The sequence below is a fragment of the Lissotriton helveticus genome, chromosome 4_1 (genome assembly GCF_964261635.1).
Source record: "Lissotriton helveticus chromosome 4_1, aLisHel1.1, whole genome shotgun sequence".
Taxonomy (NCBI): domain Eukaryota; kingdom Metazoa; phylum Chordata; class Amphibia; order Caudata; family Salamandridae; genus Lissotriton; species Lissotriton helveticus.
The window spans coordinates 919,171,292-919,191,325 of record NC_136063.1 but is presented as its reverse complement, the minus strand read 5'-3'; the positions used below and the strand labels follow the sequence as shown (position 1 = coordinate 919,191,325).

The window sequence follows — 20,034 nt, the reverse complement described above, 5'->3', positions numbered from 1 at the left end:
GTGCAGTTATCGACTCTGTTTCGCCCTGGAAGTAGCGGAGTGGAGCTGCATGGAGGCGCCACTCATGCTTGTGGATGTCACTTCCATTCTTTCTGTGTCTTCAAATATAGATCCATAGCTTAGCTTCCCTTTTCCTGTTCAGACTAAAATGTTTTTTTTCCCCAAACATTGTAAACTAGTGTGCAAGAGAACAATGTCTCCTTCTAAAACAAACAGATTTAAACTTTGCTGCAACTGTTGAAAACAAATGTTGGTGACAGCCCTGCACCAAGTGTGACTTTAGTGCTTGGGTCAGGATAGGAATCTAAGTGAGGAATGCGCCCTCATGAACCAGATGGAGATTCGGGGCGTGTACCTTGCCATACACCGAAGTCCCGTTCCCATTTGAAGTTGAGAGTGTAAAGTCCTTCCTCCACTTGTGGTCATTTCTGGCGCAGATACTCTTTCCGGTCAAAGTTTTCTTAAAAGTTACATTCTAAGACAAAATGAAAGCACAAGAGGGCCAAGTTGGAATTGTCAGCATTCAGTCACTCTCTATCCTCGGAGAAGTCACAAGGACGTCAAGGTACCACTCGGTCTTGCTCCCAATCTCACATCGACAAGCAGATTCTGCAATTGATCTAGATGCACCCTAAGTTCTCTGGGTTGTCCATGATGTGCAGCAGATCAACGCCTGCAGAGAGGCTGTGTTGCCCATCTTTGACATACTTCTGGTTCTCTCTGGCGAGCCTTCAGGAAACAAGGATTCCCAGGAACGTCAAGTCGAGTTACCACCGACCGATCCTTCCTCTGTGCCTGTGCCTCTAAAACCCACAGTGGGTTCTGCACCAACGTCGGTGCCAACTGCCACAATCTGCGCCGGTTCCTTCAATGTCAATGCCAGCCCCGATGCCACCACCACCAAAGGACACTTTGCTGATTACTGTGTCTGACTCAGAGCCTAACTCATCATGTCTCATATTAACCCAAGTGCACCCAGGCACCATACAACCAGATTCGGACAGAACACTGCCTCTACCGTGGGGAACCATCTTCATTAGTTTTCTGCGTCTGACTCACATCCAAAGCCAACCAATATTTGGGAATTATAATGGAGATGATGAGGAAGATTTTCCCCTACATTATGATGGTAACAACCAACACATGGGCCTGCAAGCGGTCATTGAGCGTGATACTACCAAAGTTTGATGTGGCCTCTGCTGTAAGCCCCTTTTAAAGCCTTGACAGGAATGATACTGCTGGGGAAACTGCTGCACTGGCCATGCCAGCTTGAGGGAGCTCGCTGTTGCATAGCTTTCTTTAAAACGATCCAACACTGTGTCCGCCTCTTCTCTAAAGAGACGGGTGCAGTTGAAGGGCATGACCACAAGTGGTTGTTGGACATCAATCCAGAATACTGTGGAGCGGAGTCAGCATGCTGCAGAAGCCCAGGCTGGTACCAACTGCCCTACCCAGACAGTCAGTGGTTTCCAGGCCCAATCTGATGACCTGCAGAATCCTGAATGATCTGTTGTAGGTTGGGTAGAAGGTCATCTGGGAACGCTGGCAGGATATCCAGCCAACATGACCCACAATGAATGCTAATATTTCCACAGGAAGGAACTTGGGGTTAGGACTTGAGGGCATGACTAGCAGATAATATGTGTTGCCCAAAAGCTTCCATGTTTTTTAACTTAGTCTGGCAGGGTAGTCAGAAACATGTTGGGATTCAGTTGACTAGTGAAGGCCTGAATTACCAGCCTGTCAGACGCTCAATGCAGAAAAAGATTATTTCGCTCAGAGCCAGGAGATCAGGATCCTGGCTTTGCCCAAGAGCCCAAAATAGTGCCCATCGTTGCTTCATTGAACAGTAAAAGTTTTTTTCTAATCCTGGCTGCATAACTCTGTAAGCACCTTTTTATTTATTATCACTGAGTGAAGGGTGTTTAGTGGGTCTGGTAATGTAACTAGGCCAAAGGCCTCTTGCAGGTCAAGAAAAAGATTTTTCGTCACCACATAACTGTGAGGTGTCATACCAATCATTGTCTTGTGGCTCCGGGTCGGAAAAGCTATAATTCAGGAGAAGCATGTCTGAATCTCTAACCTTGGTCAAGGTTGCATCGGATTCACTTACTAGTACGAAAGGACTATGGGCTCTTCCCCTGGTGTTGTCACTGCGTTGGGGCCCCCAACACAGGTCTCAGTGGAGTTGGGGAAGTCAGAGCAAGTGTCGACTCTGGAGTCAGGGCGAGGCACAGTCCGCATCAGGGATGGATCCACTATGGTAACCCAATTGGAAGCCTCCTAGGATCTGTGGGACCCAAAGGTGCTCCAGAAGGATTCAGTTGGATACCGAAAATTCGCAGCATGGCCTCCGTGAAGGCCTGGATTTTCTGCAGTAGCTCAGATGGACCTGGTTATTCGGGCTGGATTGGGACTAAGGCCGGGAGCAGTTCTGAGGTAGGAGACCACAACCTCAGGGTACCTGGACGTCCGTGTGACTTGCCCTGGTGAGAGTGGTAGAAAGAAGGTGAGTCATATTTGGACTTTTTATGCCTCCTTTTCCTCATCTTGCATCAAGAATTGGTGTGGGACGATGAAGTCTTTCTGGAACAGCCTCTAGAATATTAATGCCTTTGCGTTCCTGACTTCGACTGGCACCTGGCCTTCGAAGTCGTCCTACAATGCTCAGTGACGTAGATCTTGGCCTCTTGGTCCTGGATGCCCATCGGATTCATCCGAACAAAGTTTTTGCATTACTTACGAGTCATGCGAGGAACCCAGACACCAGGGAGAGACCCTGTGAGCATCTGTCAGCGACATCTGCTTGTGGCAATACTTGCAGGGTTTAAAATCAGTCATTCTAGGGGGAGGCATGTCCCTTGAAAAATGAAATCTGTCCGGTGAAAGAGATTGAGGAAGTGAGCTGTGGATCCGTATAGAAAGAAAGGAACTGATGTCGCGTAGAGGTGATAGTTACATTGTGGCTCTGAAGTTACTTTCATGGCAGGATGGATCCGACGCGGAGCCACATGATGCCCCCTAATGGTGCAAGAAAGACAGCGGAGAAAAATCTCTATATACAGTCTGGTGCCAGGGGGGTATTCACAAGGTGAGGAATCACAAGAGGAGGGATCTGCGATTAAAAGTATCCTTCAGAAATATGCCTACAGGGTCTTGTGACTTGAAAGTACTTCCCTCTCATATCAAAGAAGATATGACTCAGTGCCTCTTCTGTACCAAAAGGTAAACATATGTATTGTATTCTTATGCTTGGGGGTTTATCATACTGCTGCACAGGCTGCTTTATCATCCAGCCACCATGAGCTAATGGAATGTTGACAGTCTTACTGACCAGGGTTTTGTGAGGTCATGGATTCCAGTGAGGATTTGGGAAGTTGTTCTAGAGCAGGCAAGGGAGTGCCATGTCTGCAGCAGGTGTCTTAATTGAAGAGCTCTAGCCCACGTTCCTCAATATAGGTAGTGTCGTCAGTCTCACCAAGCAGGGTAGCTTCACAGACAAATAAAAAAATTTATAATAGAGATTAATATAGCGCAAACTAGACCTGAAGATATCAGGCATCAGAGCGCTTTACATGAGCACCAGTTTCGTTACAGATGGACACATTCATTTCTTTTTGTTCTTTTTGTTAGGCGCAAGGAGATTAAGTTATTTGCCCAGCATAACGGGATGTTGAGCGTTGATGCAGAGACTCAACAACAATTCCCCAGCTTTGAGGTCGACCACTCTAGCAGTAAGGCTACATTCCCTCCCCATTCTAAATCAACTCTCTAAGGAGTGTTCCAATGACAGGATCAGGAGCGAGGGAGGGAGGGTGAAAAAGGGAGAAAGAAAAGAGAAGAGGAGAAGGAATATTATATGATGCATAAGATAATTCACAACATATCTCCCTCCCTTAAGCAGAAAGTATAACATAAAATGGCACAGTAAATGATATACTGTAGTTGATGCAAAGGAGGTTTAAGGAAAAAATTAAGGCCTATCACATCATCCCAGACGGGAGCATTAAACCTTTCATTCATAGTCTGTAAGCCATATTGAAGGTCATGTGTTCCTGGTGCTCTTCCTCCTTTCTGCTGTTTCTGCTTTATTTTGGCCAGGTTTGTCATAGCGGTATGAATTATTTACAATGATCAGTGGATAATCAGTTATCCTGTCCATGCTCCACATTCTACCATCCTCCAGAATCACTGTATTTTGTTTTATTTTATACATTTTGGATGGTTGAGAAAATTTGTTGAATTTGTTCTTACTCGTGAAGTGAGATTTCACTACTACCCATTGCCCTGTATTCCATCTGTGTTTTTTAGTTCCCCATTAATTGTGGTACCAGGATATGTATGTTTTGGGCGAGTAAGGACTGATCTGGCCATGGCTTCCCTATCGACCTCCACAGGTTGGCCCCCATTTAACCAATCAGGGTTGAGCTTGGAACCAGACATCCTCCCTTCTAAGGCTGTGAATTCGGAGAAGTGTGGTATGACCAAAGAGTATCTCTTAATGTTTTCTGTATAGGTTCGCCTGTAGTGTAAGCTAATTGGATAGATTATTTCATAATTTCATTTGTTCTCTTTACCAATCCATTGGATTTAGGACAGCACAGAGGTATTATGTTATGGTGTCTTTAAAAATGTTTTAATTTCTTCTGATACAAATTGTAACCCATTTTCTGTAGTAGGGGATCTCTGGTGTATAGTCATAATCTAGTGAATAGTCCCGCCCATGTGCGTGGACCCCGGAGCAATCAAAAATAATCTCTTACAGTGTCGAAAAACGCAGACCTGCACAGACACTTAAGAAAGAATTAAAGACAGATAATGCAGCCTATAACACAGGCTACACTGTCCAGTACTTCAACTAGAAATTCCACCAAAAATATCCACAACAGCAAAGCCTGTACAGATTTCCCTTGCTTCAGCAGCAAAAACCCTCTGGAATGATAGAGAGGAGGATCTGGACAGACAAGCCCCATAGGCTGCCATTATGTGGCTCAGAACAGAATACTGTGCCTTTAAGAGAACTTTCCAGAACTTCACAGTATCCCAGAATGCACTGCAGGTCCCATTTACTTTCAGTTCTTTTTTCCGGCTCCTGCAAGCAGGACCCTGGAGCATTGAGCTCTCCCTTTTCAAGGGTTTATTGGTGATTTTTCACTATCAATTTCGTTTTGAGTGCTTCTAAAGTACTTTAGTGCTGTTCTTCTTGGGTTTTGCTCCTTTTTATGTCAAATATGCCTGCATTATTTGACAAATGCCCGGAGTGCTCCAGGAAGAAGGCCAAATCGGATTCCCATGAGGTGTGTATCCTCTGCCTTCCCTCTTCCCATGTTCCTGAGGAGTGTGAGATCTGCCAGGGCTTCTCTGGCAGGACCCTGAAGGAAAGAAAGAAGATCAGGCTTCAGGGACTCGAGGAAAGAAGGCTGAAGGCACAAGGTGGGTCTGGAGGGGCTCCTTCTACCCATGCTGAGGCCTCTGGGGGGCTCCCCAGGGGCAGGAAGACCAGCAAACGTGCCCACTCTCCGTCTGGGTCGATTGCAGAGACCACGACGTCGAGAGGAATGACTGCGGTCTGTTCCCCGTCCCCCCAGGGCTCTGGGGCGAAGCGCCGTCGGCGCTCGACGTCGAGGGATGTGCACAGACCGCAGTCGAAGTCTCCAGTGACAATTTCGTCGTCATCCTCGTTGGTCTCGACGTCGAGTGATCGACGTCGAAGGGCCCGGCGTCGGCGCTCGCCGTCGAAGCGACACCGCCGTTGGCGAAGAGGAGGAGAACATCATCGTCGAGGGGATCCTCGTCGCCGAGGAGTGGTCCGACGTCGAGGAAGAGGTCGCCGTCGAGGCGGAAGAGGTCGCCGTCGAAGTCGACGCGCAAGATATCGCCGTCGAGGTGCAAGAGGTTGCCGTCGAGGCGCCAGAGGTCGCCGTCGAGGCGCAAGAGGTCGTCGTCGAGACACGAGAGGTCGACGTCGAGGCGTACGAAGTCGAGGCATGGGCGACGGTCGACGTAGAGACATGGACGACGGTCGACGTCGAGGAAGAGACGCTCGACGTCGGGGGGCCGACGCTCGCCGTCTGGTCACCGTTCTTCGACGTCGAAGAAGCGGGAGAAGAGGCCTGATTCCATGGGAGGCTCACCAACGTCCCAGGCTGGTGGTGGATCACCGGGCTCAGTGTATTCCGAGGTGTATACGCCTTCGCAAGTTACGCCTCCGCCTCCATTGCCGAGGGGTCTCCCTCCGAGGGCTCCTACTCCTCCTCCTTTGCCTCCGCTTCCGCAACCTGTACCCAGACCTCAGGTGCCAAAGAGGCCGCCCCCGGTTCCTCCGAGGTCTACTTCCTTACCCAGGCTTCCGACCCCTCCCAAAGGGACTCCTAAGCCGGCCCCGGTCAGACCTAAGACGCCCGCTCCAGTGGAACCGGCGGATCGTCCGAGGCCCAGGAAGTCGAGATCACGCTCCGGACGGAGAGTAAGATCTAGGAGTCGGCGCAGGTCCTCCACTAGATCTAGGCGCCGCCATAGGAGGCGAGGATCCAGGTCCCGCACGGACTCCTCCAGGACTCGCTCCTATTCGCCGACCTTGTCGGATTCCCCAGGGACAAGGGTGTCTCCGGTGGACGACATCGGCACGTTCCAGGAGGTTCTCCTGAGGGAGGCTACGAAATTGGGCATCACGGTGACGGCTCCTACACCTACGACGTCCGTGATCTTCGAGACACTTCACAAGAAGCATCTGTCTCGCCCTCTACTGCCATTGGTGCCAGGGCTGATCGAACCTGCGGAGGAGCTGTTTCTTACGCCTGCGGTGGTGAAGGCCGCTCCCTCCCGACTTCTGAAGAAGTATAGAGCACCGGATTCGGACCCAGCCTTCCTGCGGATGGACCCAGTGCCCGATTCAGTTATAGTGACGGCTGCCAGGAAGTTACACTCTACCTCCCCGTCCTCCACCATGCCGCCTGATAAGGAAAGCCGATGGATTGATTCGGCTGGTCGGAAGGCTTGTGGAACTTCTTCCACGACCATGAAAGCCTCCAGCGACCCGGCTTTGCTGGGGCGGTACAGCCGTGCCCTGTGGGACTCCCTGAACAGTTCACGGACCTTCTGCCACGTGACAAAAAGGAGGACTTCCTGGAAATTCTTAAGGAAGGGATGCTGGTTTCAAACCAGGTCATCAGCGCGGCTGCGGATCTTTCGCTGTTGGCAGCCCATGGTTACTGTCACGGGATCAACCAGCGCCGCCATGCTTGACTCAGGCTCACGTCACTCAAGCCGGAGGCCCAGCAGCGGGTGGCCAATCTGCCCTTTCACGGAGAAACGCTGTTCGGAAAACATGCCGATGATGAGATGGCCCGCATGAAGGCGGAGGCGGAGACCCTGACGGCTGTGGGTTTGGAAAAGCCCAAAGAAAAGAAGCCCTACCGCCCGTTCCAGAGACGGTTCGGTGCACAGGGGAAAGGACGAGGCCAGTCTTCGGGACAGCAGCAGCAACAACAGCAGCAGTTCCGGAGACCCTTCCAGAAGCGTCAGAAGGGTAGAGGTGGACAACAGTCCTCTACAGCTAACAAGGGCCCGGCCGGGTCTCGACCCTGAGCGGTTACTTCCCCTTCATCCGTTACCCGCTCCGGTGGGGGGAAGCGTTCAACTTTTTCTGGCAGAGTGGAGAAAAATTACTCAGGACAAGTGGGTGCTGAATATTGTTTGCAATGGATACAGTATTCGGTTCATCAGCCCTCCTCCATCGATTCCTCCGGTCAGTTCGCAGTATCAACTGCGCGAGCTCCAGGCGGAGGCCGATATCCTGTTAAGGAAAAGGGCGATAGAAGACGTACCTCTGTCTCAAAGAGGAAGAGGTCTGTACTCCCGGTTCTTCCTGGTCCGCAAGAAGGACAAGAACGAGTTCAGGCCCATTCTGGACTTGCGACAGGCGAACAAATGGATTCGCAGAGAGAAGTTTCGCATGCTGTCGTTGCATCAGATTTATCGTCAGTTGCAACAGGGAGACTGGCTATGTGCAATAGACCTACAGGATGCGTACTTCCATGTGCCCATTGCACACAAACACAGGAAGTTCCTGCGATTTCAAGTCGGCACCAATCACTACCAGTACACAGTACTTCCATTCGGGCTGAAGTCTGCGCCCAGGACTTTCTCGAAGTGCATGGCAGTGGTAGCGGCACACCTGAGGAAGAACAAGGTGTTTGTCTACCCGTACCTGGACGATTGGTTGATCAAGGCCTCCTCCTTCTCGGAAGCACTTCCAGAAGACGTGCGTTCTCTTGAACAAGCTGGGGTTGCACGTCAACATGTCCAAGTCTGTCCCGACTCCGGTCCAGTGCATTCAGTACTTGGGGGCCACCATCGATACGAGGTCAGCAAGCGTGTCTCCTTCGGAGGAGCGACGATCATCGCTTCGTCGGAAGGCTCAGGCTCTTCTGACCACTCCTTCTACAACAGTGAGGACGTTATCTTCTCTACTGGGATCGATGGCCTCTTGTATCTTCCTGACGCCACATGCGCGGCTGCACATGAGACCGCTGCAGGAGTGCTTGGAGGATCAGTGGGACCAGAGGAGAGGATCTTGGGACGACAAGATACTACTGTCTCTGCATGCTCTTCAGTCTCTGAAGTGGTGGTGTTCAGCGGAGAATCTCCTCAGAGGGGTTCCCTTCCACAAGGACATTCCCACTCAGACTATCGTGACGGATGCGTCTCTCCAGGGCTGGGGAGCGCACTCCGGGGACTTACAGATTCAAGGGACATGGTACCCGACGGAGTCCACGTACCACATCAATTTCCTGGAACTCAGAGCTGTTCACTTGGCACTGAAGGCCTTTCATCCGTCCTTCCAGACCAACTCTCTGCTTGTACAGACGGACAATACGACCACGATGTATTACCTCAACAAGCAGGGGGGCTCGAGATTACACACTCTGTCGCAGGAGGCGCAGGCGATCTGGCACTGGCTTCTGGCCCGAGGACTGACGATAACGGCCACCCATCTGCCAGGTGTGCAGAATGTTCAGGCAGACACACTGAGCAGACTGATTCAGGAAAACCACGAATGGGTCATAAACGACGAAGTACTAGGAGAAGTCTTCGCATGGTGGGGAACTCCAGACGTAGATCTGTTCGCCACCGCAGAAAACAGCAAATGCCAAGACTTCGCCTCCAGGTACTACCAGCCGGGGACGCTGGGGAATGCGTTATGGATCAACTGGTCGGACAGCTTTCTGTACGCTTTTCCGCCCATTCCCCTGATTCCGACGGTTCTCATCAAGCTGTCCCAGTGCAGGGCGCGGATGATCCTGATTGCCCCGGAATGGCCCAGGCAGTGGTGGTTCACGGACCTGCTTCATCGGTCTCTCCTTCCTCACATGAAGTTGCCGTGCAGGCCGGACCTTCTCACGAAGTTCGGGGGCGGATGTTGCACCCCAACCTCTCGTCTTTGAGTTTGGCGGCATGGCTCCTGAGATAGTGTAATATGGCCATCTTAATCTCCCGGAAGATTGCATGGACATACTGAAGGAGGCTAAGCGACCTTCCACTAGGACTTCTTATGCTTACAAGTGGAAGAGATTCTGCATCTGGTGCAAGTCCAAGAACTATGACCCAACAACGTGTAAGGAAGATGTCATCCTTCCATACCTTCTACATCTGGCGCAGTCTGGCCTTAATGTTCATTCCATTAAGGTCCATCTGGCTGCATTGACTGCCTACAGGAAATGCCCTTCACAGACTTCCTTCTTCCAGATCCCTGTGATCAAGGACTTTTTGGAAGGCTTGAAGAAAGTATTCCCTCCTGTCAGGCTTCCTTCGCCTTCATGGGAACTGAATGTGGTGCTGTCCAGGTTGATGAAGGAGCCTTTTGAACCTATTCATAAGGCTTCGTTGCAGCACCTGTCCTGGAAGGCGGCGTTCCTCGTGGCCATTACATCGGCCCGCAGGGTGAGTGAAATTCAGGCGTTGTGTTGCCAAGAACCTTATACTGTATTTCATGCTGCTAAGGTTGTTATGCGTACTCACCCTAAGTTTCTTCCCAAGGTTATTTCTGATTTTCATGTCAACCAGACGATAACTTTGCCTACGTTTTTTCAGAATCCTTCATCTCCAGCAGAACGATCTTTACATTCCCTGGATGTTAGGAGGGTGTTGAAATTTTATCTGGATAAAACCAAAGATATTCGTAGGTCGGACCAATTGTTTATCAATTATGGATCAGTCAGGACAGGTCTTGCTACCTCTAAGCAGTCCATCTCGAGGTGGATTGTGTCCTGCATACAATTGTGTTACCACAAAGCTAATAAGACCTTAGGGGGTAAACCTAAGGCTCATTCCACCAGGGGCAAAGCTGCCACGACTGCTTTGATCCGTAATGTTCCAATTGCAGAGATCTGCAAGGCCGCCACTTGGAAGTCGGTCCATACCTTTGCTAAGCATTACTGCCTGGACACTGATGCCAGAGCAGACGCTCAGGTTGGGCAGGCTTCGCTGCGAAATCTGTTTGCAAAGTAGTGGTGTTGTTTCTCGTTTCTCCACCGCCGCTTTGGTGTGGGGATGGGCTTGTCATTCTATTCACTAGATTATGACTATACACAGAGATCCCCTACTACAGAAGGAGTAGTTTCTGTCCTGTAACTCCAGTTCTGTAGTAGGGGTATCTCTGTTATAGTCATAAGCGCCCGCCCTCCTCCCCGGTGGAGAGAGAGAGAGAGATATATTCATGTAAGGAATGCTACAGGTCTGGCGTGTTACGCCTTCAAAAAGAACTGAAAGTAAATGGGACCTGCAGTGCATTCTGGGATACTGTGAAGTTCTGGAAAGTTCTCTTAAAGGCACAGTATCCTGTTCTGAGCCACATAATGGCAGCCTATGGGGCTTGTCTGTCCAGATCCTCCTCTCTATCATTCCAGAGGGTTTTTGCTGCTGAAGCAAGTGAAATCTGTACAGGCTTTGCTGTTGTGGATATTTTTGGTGGAATTTCTAGTTGAAGTACTGGACAGTGTAGCCTGTGTTATAGGCTGCATTATCTGTCTTTAATTCTCTCTTAAGTGTCTGTGCAGGTCTGCATTTTTCGACACTGTAAGAGATTATTTTTGATTGCTCCGGGGTCCACGCACATGGGCGGGACTATTCACTAGATTATGACTAGAACAGAACTGGAGTTACAGGACAGAAACTACTCCATCTGTTACTATAGCATTAGGGATACTTTCTTGTGAAAATGCATCTGTAAGGAATTCTATTAATGACTTAGTGTTTGTGTTACCTGCAAATATTGTGTTAATCCAATGTGAGTGATAGTCAACCAGTACAAAGATGAATTTGTGAATAATTCCTGGAATGTTAAAGGGACCGCCTAAATCTGATCAAAACTTACCACATTGTTTAGATGGGACTTTCACGGGGAAAAGCTAGGCTATGCTTGCCACTTTGGTTTTGTCACTTTTCCCACAAGTGTAACAATCACTTACTTTGTTTTCCACCATTTTATAAATTTTGGGAAACCAGTATTCTGTTGCGATCTTCATTAGGTTCCTTCCTAAATGCCCCACGTGGGTAATATTTACAATGCGCACCCTTGTTAGCTTTTAAGATATACTCTCCTTGAATAGACAGTTCATTTCTTAGTAGTATTGAACAAGTTACTTACCTTCGGTAACGCTTTTTCTGGTGGATACAGTATCTGCCTGTGGATTACTCACCTTATGAATATCCCCTGCGCCAGCATTCCTAGCACTTCACGCCGACGAGGTTGTACCAATTCCATAGCTCTGCTCGCGACTCCATATGACGTCACTGGAGCTATAAGAGAGCCTCGTCTGCGTGATGACGTCAGTTCCACTCATTTTTTCTGTGCCTCTGAGGCGAACTGGTGGACCGACAACAGATTCAAAGTATATACAGTACACAATATTCAAACAAAGTGTAAAATCAAAAAGAAATCCAAAAAGTAAAAGCATTTCCTAAAATACCACACATATGCAACTAGAAGAAACAGATGCAAAACAAACATGTTAAACAATGCCACCTTTAAGGTATACAAGGGTGGACGTCAGGGGGGAGGGTGTTTCAGTGAGGAATCCACAGGCAGATACTGTATACACCAGAAAAAGTGTTACCAAAGGTAAGTAACTTGTTCTTCTGATGGATACATCTGACTGTGGATTCCTCACTCCTGGAGGAGGGTTTCCACCCTTTTATACCAAAAGGTTCTGCAGGACAGAGCGCGCAAATTTCCCTCCCTCCTCATTTTGGAGTCAAAGCAATAATGCTTTGTGAAAGTGTGGAGGGAGGCCTAAGTCGCTGCCTTACAAATGTCCACTACAGGTACACCTCTGGCCAAAGCATAAGTTGATGGCTTGGCTCCAGTAGAATGAGCTCTAATACCTTCCGGAGGCTCCTTGCCAGCCAGGGCGTAGCAGATCTTGATGCACAAGAGGATCGACCTTGAAAGAGTGCGCTTGTGCACAGCCTTGCCCTTCATGCGTTCAACGTAGCCCACAAAATGCTGATCGTACAATCGCAAATCTTTAGTCCTATCCAAATAAAAGCTCACAGCTCTTTTTGGATCCAGGCGGTGAAGTCTCTCCTCCTACTTGGGAGGGTGAGGGGGAGGATAAAATACAGGAAGAGTAATGGACTCTCCTAGATGGAAAGGAGTAACCATCTTAGGCAGAAAAGCAGCCCTGGTCCTGAGGACCATCCTTTCAGCATGTATGGTCAAAAACGGGGGCTTTGAACTGAGTGCCTAAAGCTCACTCACCCTTCTGGCTGAGGTAATAGCCACAAGAAAGAACGTTTTAAAAGACAGGAGTCTCAAAGGACAACTATGTAAAGGTTCAAACAGGGAATCCATCAAGAAAGTCAAAACAAGATTTAAATCCCATTGAGGCATAACAAATGGGGAAGGTGGAAACCTATTGGTAAGGCCTTTTATAAATCTCAAAAACAATGGGAGATTTAAACAAAGACAGCTGATCCGGCAAACAAAGAAACAACAATAAAGCAGATAGATAGTCCTTAACAGTGGCCACAACACAACCCTGCTGAGCCAAGAAAAGTGAAATCTGAAGAACATCTGACAAGTGGGCCTTTAAAGGATCAATGGATCTCTCTCCACACCATTTAACAAACACAGACCACCAATAGGAGTAAACAGACTTAGTGGAGTGCCGCCTGGATGATAAAATAACATCCATCACATCCGGCGGGAGAGAGAAGGAAAGATAGCATTTTATTTGACAGATGGAAAACTATTTATTTCTGAAAAAGACAAAAAAACCTTGGGACAGATGAAATCTGTCAAGTGAAACAGTTGTCAAAAGTTTCATTGTAAGATTTTTGATGAACAAAAGCCTAAAAGGCTAAGCTCAGTACTCCAAGATCCTGTCAAAAGGAGCTGGAAAAACGAACTGAAGTAACTGCCACCTGCTGGGCATGATAGGATACTGATGGTCTCTGGGCTCTGAACACTACATTCACATTCTCATAATAGCAGCCTATAGGGCTATACTGTACTATTTTCCTTCATCTTTCTCCTTTTTATAAAGGATATGTGAAAGAGCTTTGAGTAGTCGAATAGCTTTCAACTAATTATTTGGTCTTAAATTTATATATTCATATGTATTCATTACCCTTTTTTAAATGCAATGTTTATAAGGGCCTTCCTGAAAAAAGGCGAACATCTGCAAGGAGAGATATTATGAAAAGTGCTCCGGGATCCCGGCACATGGGTGGAACTGTTCAGTGTTTATTAATTCAATGGAGATCCCCTGAGAGAGAAGAAAACGAGTTACTTACCTGTAACTTCAGTTATCCAGTATTGGTATCTTTCATAGATTCACATGCTAAGAATCATCTACGCCGACGAGGTGGGAGTCTCGCGGTATAATTATAATAAAAAACATACATAATATAGTCTTAATAGCATTATACAATAAGCTACTGTGGACAGCCAAGTCACTACATTAGCCTATCTTAGTCCTTTTGCAACAAGAACCAAACTTGGAACACAGCCAATCAGGCTGCAGCACTCTCTTAGAACCTTCCACAGAGAGGTAAACCCTCAGATTTTCGTAGCACAAGTGACAGTAAGTATGCCATAATGATAAGGTAAGCCTCTCCGGGGAGGAGGGTGGGTCGGATGTGAATCTATGAAAGATACCAATACTGGATAACTGAAGTTACAGGTAAGTAACTTGTTTTCTTATCCAGTATTGGGGTATCTTTCATAGATTCACATGCTTAGAATCAGAATAGCTATCAGTAAACAATACTTAGACGTATAGTGGATGGTGGGTATCATAGGAAAACACAATAGATACCTTGCAAATCCAACAATGCAGTAACATTTGAACCCTAATAAAGGGCAATTCATAAACATATGCATCAAATGGATATATGCAATAATGAACATGTCAATAGCAAATCGAATATCACCTCCTTACAGAGGCTTACCTTATTTAAAAAGGTTTCGCAACACTGCTTGACCCACTGCTGATTCAGCCTCTGTTGCCAAATCCAGGCAATAGTGCTGTGTAAACGTGTGCACATTTTTCCAGGTTGCAGCACAACAAATCTTCTCCAATGGCACACCGGCAAAAAGAGCAGTAGATGAGGATACTGCCCTAGTAGAGTGAGCCTTAGGTTGGTTCGACAAAGGATGTCCAGCTTTGAAATGGCAGAATTGGATAGTAGATGCAATCCACCTTGCAACAGTGGACTTCGTCACCGCTGATCCTGGTTTCTGACCACCAAAGGAAATAAATATTTGGTCGGATTTTCTGATGGACACAGTACGTGAAATGTAGAACTTTAAACATCTTTTGACATCCAAGGTATGTAAAGATTTCTCAGCAGCGGAAGACGGATTAGGAAAGAAAGAGAGTAATATAACAGGCTCATTAAGATGGAATGAAGAGGGAACTTTAGGTATGAATGTGGGATTAGTTCTTAGAAGGATATAGTCATTGGCAAATTTCAAATAAGGTTGTTTGATAGTGAAAGCCTGTATTTCACTTACTCTTCGAGCAGAGGTGAGTGCCAATAGGAGCGCTGTTGTTGTCCATGAACGATACTTTAAATTGGCTTAGTGAATGGGCTCAAATGGGTGCTTCATTAGCTGTTGCAGCACCAAATTCAGCCTCCATTCTGGAGGGGGTGCCCTAATAGGTGGAAAAGTTCTGAAAAGCCCTTTTAGGAACTGTTTAATCAGACGATTAGAACAAAGGGATTCCGCTCTATTAGAGCGCTTGTAGGTAGAAATGGCCGCTAGATGTAGTTTAACAGAAGCAAACATGAGACCAGACTTAGATAACGATAAAAGATAAGGCAGAATCTTATCCGGAGAACATTTTAAAGGAGTTATTATCTTGTTGCTACACCAGGAACAGAATTGTTTCCATTTTAATGCATAAGTTTTTAAAGTAGAAGGAGCTCTCGCTCTATCAAGAATGTCTCTGCAGTCTTGAGGTAAATTTATATCCTTAAACTCCATGAATCCAGAAACCATGCATGAAGTTGTAACTGGACTGGACAAGGATGAAGACTCTGGCCTCTGCTCATTGACAATAGGTTCGGGATTGTTGGAAGACGGTATGGTTTGCGTTTGGATAGTAGAAGAAGCTCAGTGAATGTGGCCACTTTGGTGCAATGAGAATCATGCAGCATGGTAACATCTTGAGCTTGCGAAGTAGTCTTGGAATCAACAGGAAAGGGGCAAATGCGTAAGCAACAATTCCCGTCTATTTCATCATGAAGGCGTTTCCCCAAGAGCCCTTCTCCGGATCCCAACTTGCAAAGAATGGGCACTTCAGATTGTTCCTGGAGAAAAAGATATCCAGATTTGGTTTGCCCCACTTCTGAAATATATTCTCTACAATTGTTTGATCCAGCTCCCATTCGAGACAGGATTTTGATGTCCTGATCAGAGTGTCTGCTAAGGTGTTGTGGATCCCTGGAAGATGTTCCACCTTGATTTTGATATTGTGAGAGAGTAGCCATTCCCAAATACTTTGAGCTTCTTGAGACAGAAGGCGAGACCGGGTACCTCCTTGCTTGTTTAGGTAATGCATGCAAGTGGTGTTGTCGGTTTCGATCAGAACTGTTGATCATGAAGTCTTGGGAGAAAGACTGCAGCGCCAGGAAAATGGCTCGAAGTTCCAGAAAATTGATGTGCATCTTTGTCATTGCAGCAGACCACTTCCCTCTTATGCAGAGATCTTGAAGATGCGCACCCCACCCTTCTAGGGAGGCATCTGTTGTGAGGATGAAATCCGGTACAGAAGGTTGAAAGGTGAGCCCGACTGAGGCATTTTTGGAATGCTTCCACCAGGAAAGAGTTTCTCGCATAACTGGAGTTATTTGTACTAGGTCGTCGAATGATCCCGAGATTTGCAGCCACTGACTGCCAGTTCCTCCTGAATTGGTCTCATTCTCCGACGGGTATGAGGTACTAGCAGAATTGCTGATGTTAGCATCCCCAGAAAAGATTTGATCATCCTTACAGAAGCAAACTTTCTTTTTAGGAGGTCTGACGCTAGAGAAACAAGTTGATATTGCTTTTCTTTGGACAAGAATGCTTTGTCTCAGATGGTATCCAGCATTGTCCCTCGAAATTGAATCCTTTGGGAAGGATAGAGGACTGATTTTTGAATGTTAAGAGACAGTCCTAGAGAGTGAAAAACCTGCAGGCATTTCGATGTTGCGTGAGAAGCCTGCCGAAAGGAAGGAGCCTTTATTAGCCAATCGTCCAGATAAGGGAATAATTGGATGCCATGCAGCCTGAGATGAGCTGCTACTGGAGCTAGGAATTTGGTAAAGACTCTCGGAGCTAAGAGTAAGCCGAACGGGAGGACCTTGAATTGGAAATGAACACCTGCCACAGTAAATCGGAGGAATTTCCGGTGTTTGGGATGAATTGGGATGTAGAAGTATGCATCCTGGAGATCCAACGCTGTCATGAAGTCCGCATGATCCAAAAGCTGAAGGATTTCCTGAAGTGTGACCATGCGGAAGGACATCCTTTGAAGATATTTGTTCAGTTTTCCTGAATCCAGGATTGGCCTCCATTCCCCTGACATTTCTTTATTAGAAAAAAGCGGGAATAAAATCCCTTCCCTACCTGAGAGCGAGGCACTCTTTCTATCGCTCCTTTCTGATAAGACCGAGATGCGGTGGATTTTTCTTCAGAGGTGGATGAGGAGGGGGTGATTTGATAAATTCTAAGGTGTGATCGAATTTGATGATGTCCAAAACCCACCTGTCTGTGGTTATTTTCTTCCAATTTTTGAGATGCTGGGATATATTCGGAATTGTGTAATTCTAGTTGTGGCATATCTGGTGCAGGTGTTGAAAGATTGTCACTGCTTTCTAGCAGAGTCTCTGCCTTGAGGCTGGCGTCTTCTGCCCTGTTGTTTATAAGTGGCCGCTGGGGGATTCCTATAGGACTGCTGCTGCGGCTGTTGGTATCCATATCGACCTTGACCGCCCTGGTATTTCTGATATCCTCCACGAAATGGATATGAACTCTGCCTCTCGCTCCCCGAAAAGGCGTTTTTCTGTATTGTAAGGTACCCAGTGCCCTGGCGGTATCGGTATCTTTTTTGATTTCTTATAACCCCTCATCTATGTGCTTCCCAAATAATAGGTCCCCATCAAATGGCATGTCCAGAATCTTTGTCTGGACTTTCGGGCGAAAGTTGGTGGATTTCAACCAACCCTGACGTCTAAGGGTTGCAAGTTGGTGAAAACCTAAAGAAGCCATATCCTTAGAGATATCCATAATCTCTGACGCAGCCCTTTCGCCTTCCAAAAGTATTTTTCTCGCTTCCTGTTTCTTATCCTCAGGCAGATATTCAAGATAAGGGGAAATGTCAGAACATAATTGGCGGTCATATCTGCCTAAAATTGCCAAAGAATTTGTGGCACAAACTGTAGCACCCCCCCATGGTGGTAAAGCGTTTACCGATGTTATCTAGGCGCCTCCCAACCTTATCTGGTGGGGCCGTTACTGGAATAGATGGATTACGAGACTTCCGTTGGGCCGCCTGTGAGACGACGGAGTTTGGTCTACTACCAGAGAGGCAAGCAGGAGCATCATCCGGTGCCTTATATTTTTTATCGATTCTAGGGAGAATCGCAGGTATTGAGAATTGAGTTTCCATTATATTCGTCTCTTCCCAAATATGATCTATTATCGGGATTGAATGGGAGGACCGACTTCAAGGACCGCCTAGACAACAACGCACACAACACCAAAGAGCTCTTGAGCATCGTGAAAGAACTCTCCAACCCCAGCTCCAACACCAACGACATTCCCCCATCGCAAGACCTGTGCGACTAACTGGCCACCTTCTTTCACCGCAAGATCACCCACATCCACGACAGCTTCAACTCCGACACCCCCACACCAACCGCCGAGGCCACCACCCATGCGACCTCCACCCACACTGGCCGCTTGACCGCATGGTCCAACGTCAGCGACGAAGACACCATCAAGACCATAAACTTCATCCACTCCGGATCCCCATCTGACCCATGCCCCCACCACGTCTTCAACAAAGCCAGCACAGCCATCGCACCCCATGTCCGGAAAACAATCAACACCTCCTTTGAGACAGCAACCTTCCCGGAGAGCTGGAAGCACGCCGAGATCAACGCCCTACTGAAGAAACCCAAGGCGGACCCCAAGGACCTCAAGAACTTCCGGCCCATCTCCCTGCTCCCTTTTCCGGCGAAAGTCATGGAGAAGTTTGTCAACAGACAGCTGACCCGCTACCTCGAAGACTACCACATCCTGGACCCATCCCAGTCCGGCTTCCGCAACAACCACAGCACCGAGACCGCCCTCATCGCCGCCACCGACGACATCAGGATCCTGATGGATAAAGGAGAAACAATCGCCCTCATCCTTCTGGACCTATCAGCAGCCTTCGACACGGTGTGCCACCGCACTCTAACAACACGCCTCCATAATGCCGGAATCCAAGAGATGGCCCTGGCCTGGACCACATCCTTCCTCTCCGGCAGAAACACAGAGCATCCGCCTCCCACCCTTCCGCTCCAAGACCACCGAGATAATCTGCGGCGTCCCACAAGGATCTTCCCTCAGCCCAACGCTATTCAATATCTACATGGCACCACTCGCCCAGACTAGACACTTATAAGTAAAATACGCCAACTGGGGATGAACTAATGTTACCATGTTTAGGGGAGAGAACACAAGCAGTTTAGCACTGGTTTAGAGTGGTACAATGCACAGAGTCCATTTATCAGGAAAAACAAGGTGAGAAAAGTTGAGGAGGTAAGCACAAATTGGGGTGGAAGATCACCCTAAGGCTGTCATTTTTAACAGTGTTGAAAAACAGCCTAAGATTGAGTTAAAGAAGAGTGGCCTTTAACTGTAAAGGGAGCAAGAGCAGCCTGAGTGAAAGAAGGGTGAGAGGAGACCGAGATGAAGGTGGGGGATGTAGTTTTAAGATGACGGATAAAGGTTAGATTTTGAAGGGTATACAGAGAGGTATGTGAGTGGCACTGTTGTGGATACAAGAGTGAAAGGAGGAAGAGACAGAAGTATCACTGCGAATGGAGGGGAGTTTGCATGTGGAATGACGCATGGAGTGTTGCATGCCAACAAAGTTTCAATATTTTAGTTTGAGATGAAATGTGCACATTCATGTGTTTTATTTTCATTACTGTATCAAGTTTGTTTCATTTCAGTGTAATGAAAGGAGATATGTTTTAATTCTCATGTTACAGAGGGTTTATCATACTGCAGCTTAAGTGGCTTTGTCATCCAGCGATAATGAGCTAATGAATGGTGCTGAAGAGGTTGCTTCATTGACCAAGGTTTTGTGAGGTCATGGGATTCAATGCAGGCATTGCGCTGTTATTCTAAGGAAGGCAAGGGAGCTCAATGTATGCTCCTGATGCCTTAATAAAAGAGTTACTGTCCCTTTTCCTTAATCACGTCTTCACTTCAGTACAGTTTTTGAATGTTGATAACCACAACACATTTTGCTTCCAAGAGTCTCATGT

At 47.5% G+C, this 20,034-nt stretch overlaps 1 protein-coding gene across 3 annotated transcripts in view; it reads right to left on the bottom strand.

Moving 5' to 3' along the window:
- The window catches only part of RTTN (rotatin), an 891,871-nt gene that overhangs the window by 184,066 nt on the left and 687,771 nt on the right, over nt 1-20,034 (bottom strand). The window lies entirely within an intron of this gene.